This window comes from Leptonychotes weddellii, chromosome 11 (genome assembly GCF_054177405.1).
Source record: "Leptonychotes weddellii isolate Sample4059 chromosome 11, ASM5417740v2, whole genome shotgun sequence".
NCBI classification, from domain to species: domain Eukaryota; kingdom Metazoa; phylum Chordata; class Mammalia; order Carnivora; family Phocidae; genus Leptonychotes; species Leptonychotes weddellii.
In genome coordinates this window covers 40,887,281-40,890,936 of record NC_138379.1, presented here as the reverse complement: position 1 = coordinate 40,890,936, position 3,656 = coordinate 40,887,281, and positions in this window count along the sequence as shown.

Sequence of the window (3,656 nt, the reverse complement as noted above, 5' to 3'; positions counted from 1 at the left end):
GCAATTGCACTACTGGGTATTTACCCCAAAGATAAAAATGTAGCGATCTGAAGGGGCACGTGCACCCCAATGTTTATAGCAGTAATGTCCACAATAGCCAAACTATGGAAAGAGCCTAGATGTCCATCAACAGATGAATGGATAAAGAAGATGTGATGTGTGTATGTAGACACACACACACACACACACACACACACACACACACAATGGAATATTATGCAGCCATCAAAAAATGAAATCTTGCATTTGCAATGACGTGGATGGAACTAGAGGGTATTATGCTAAGCGAATAAGTAAATCAGAGAAAGACAATTATCATATGATCTCACTGATATGAGGATTTTGAGAAACAAGACAGAGGATCATAGGGGAAGGGAGGGAAAAATGAAACAAGACGAAACCGGAGAGGGAGACAAACCATAAGAGACTCTGAATCTTAGGCAACAAACTGAAGGTTGCTGGAGGGGAGGGGGTGGGAGGGATGGGGTGGCTGGGTGATAGACATTGGGGAGGGTATGTGCTATGGTGAGTGCTGTGAACTGTATAAGACTTATGAATCACAGACCTTTACCCCCAAAACAAATAATACATTATATGTTTATAAAAAAAATAAAGAAAGAAAGCCGTTTCTGGGTCTCTCTCATGGTGGTGATGGGGGGCTAGGGACACTCAAGCAGCTGGATCTGCAACCATAGGCACTCTTCAGGCATCACTCTCTCTGGTCTTTCCACATGGTGGCCTCAGGGTAGTTGAACTTCTTACTGGCTAAAGGCTTCCAAAGCGTCCCAAGAGGAACTGGCCAAGCTGCATGACCTTTGGTCATGGAGTGCTGCTCCTGGACACAGAGTTAAGTGCTACGCGTGTCTGTAAAAAAGAATATACAGGAATTTTCTAGCTGGGGACTTCAGTATTTACAAATAGACGCATGGCTGCTAACTGGTCCATGGGTAGGAAGCTTCCGGTCTCCACTGAATCTACCTACTGCTGTTGCTTCCATCCTTCCTGTCACCGCCCCTCCTTCTTCACGTTCACAGAGACACCAATCATCTGCGTCTCCACAGCTACCTGCCATCAAAGATGTGGGCCTTGAACTCATTCGTTCCATTACTCAGCAGTCATTGCTGAGCAGGTCACCATTAACGGTGCTGGAGACAGAGAGTGAAGATGGAATCTGTGTCTTCCTCTGGCATCTGTGGAACTATGGCGGGTCAGCCTGTGAGCTTGTGTAGGCGAAATCTCAGACCTGTCAATTCTGGACACCATGCAGTGGGATATGGACTATTGTGTAGGGAACCACAAGGTGAGTGTGTGTGTGCCAGTGTGGGTGGGGGGGGTGTGTGTGTGTGGGCGTGGCAGGACTCAGAGGAAGGGCAATAGATAGGGCATAAAGACATGTGTATATATTTAATGAGGAGGCCATCAGAAGAGTTACCATAGCAGAAATGACATTTGAGCTGGGTCTCTAACAGTGAGGAGGAGTTTTCCTGGCAGACTCTGTAGGGAAGAGCATTTCTGGCAGAGGAACAGAATGTGCAAAGGCTCAGAGGATGTTGGGGGGAACATGGACAGTTCTATAAGAGCAGATAAAGTGGCAGCTCCAAGAATCCTTCCCAGAATTCCCAAGCTACCCCCACTGGAGTGGCTTTTGGCAACCTCATACGGTACCCCAGAGCTTTAAAGTCAGATGGAACTGGGTTTGAATCTCAGCCCTGGCACTTGGGTCCTCTGCGACATAAGATAAGACATTTAGCTTCTCTGAAGCTATAATTTCTTTATCTGTAAAAGGGGGATAATATCTTCCTCACAGAAGGGGATAGAGATGAAATGAAATGATGTATGAGAAAGCAGTTGGCATTGGGCGCAGCCTGCTTGTGGGTACTTGAGAATAGTAATTACCCCCCCCCCCTTAGAGAGTGGTTCTGAGGTGTGTGGGCAGGCACACGTAGCAGGCACAGCACATGAACTTCCATCTGGCATTCTCCTCCATAAGCCTCCTTACTGCCTCATATCCTTTTCTTGACACCAAAATGGCTTATGTCCTGGGGAATAATGGGAGGCAAATATATAACTGGAGACAAACCTGGGTCCCAACTCTCGCTCTGCCACTTACCATCTGTGATTCTGGCAAATGACATCCATTCTCTGAACTTCCACTTCGTTATCTGTAAAATGGGGGGTATGAAGACCTAACTCCCAGGGTTGGTATGAGAGTTAAAAGGGGATAATAAATCTAAAGTGATTGCCATAGTTTGTAGGAGCTCAAAAACTGTTATTGTGATGTGAAATTGCTTTGTACAGCATAAAGTGTAAGGGGTTATTATTTTATTATGGCAAAATTCACAAAGCCAAAGGTTAATGGCTATTTCAAGCCAAGGTTTCATTTTTCCGCTGACTCTTGTTGTTGCGGATAGAGTGGTGGAAGAATGCCTTGCTTCTGGTCTTATCTGGGGACTGACATTGTTCCTCACACTCCGCGGCAATCAAGACAAGACACAAAACTGCCCACCCAATGTCAAAACAAAATGCCCTAGGGTTGTGTCTTGATGTCCCATGGGAAAGAACATGTTTCTAATTGTGTGAAATGTGGTGGAACATGAAGCATGGGCAGCATAGCAAATAAGCTGAATTTACTGTGAAACACACATAGTGATGTTTAAGACAGCTTAAAATTTGAAAATTTTCTATAGAAACCATAAATTAAGAAAATTATGAGCGCCATCTTGTGGCGAGATCTCTATTAAAACATCATACTGGAGAACACTCTTTCCCTTACATAGAGCCTCTAATAAGGCAGACAGCATCCATCCATCCATCCATCCATCCATCCGTCCATCCATCCATCCATATCCATCCATCCATCTATCCATCTACTCTCCCATACATCTATCCACTCATTCATATAGTAATCCACTTAATAATTTGTTCATTTGTTTGAATGCTTCCTATGGTTTGGTCTGGGAGATGCCAGGACCCTGCTTGGAAGGAGCCTACAGAGGGTGATGACAGATATCTGCAAACCAACCATTCTATGGAAACCTGATGGAGGGCATTTAATTCAGTTCTTGTTATTGAGGTGGAGGAGAAAAGCAGGGAAGGCTTCCTGATGGAAGTGGCATCTAAGCTGAGATCTGAAGGATGAGATTCTAGGTATAAGGAGAGCCCTATAGCCCTGATTGGGGCTACTTTTTCTGTGCTGTCACATGCACTGTTGGCCTTCAGTCCCCATCTTATAGCTTGACAAACTAGAGGGTATCCAGCACACAGTGGTCAGTGTGGTGAGGGGACTCTTGAAGGAACTGGGGAAGAGCTATCAAATGAAGTGCCCGCTAAGTGGACAGACTCTATTACATAAGATTAATGCTACCTATTAATATTAGGAGGTATTAATAGCTGCCATTATGTTGGGTTTTTCATTTAATAGAATTTGTTATACCCACATCAACAGAGTTGTGTTAGCATGGGCTGTTGGCCAAGACATGGGAATGACCTCATTATGTATGGCTGGACACATAATGGTGTTCTGTACCCGGAATCTACCTCTATTACCTGCTACAGGTCGTTAATTGGTAAATGCACTACAGAAAAAAGGCCCAGCAGCAAACCGGTTAAATTGGCCAGTGCTTGGCCCACATCTGAAGGATCGATGGCCCTTTAGC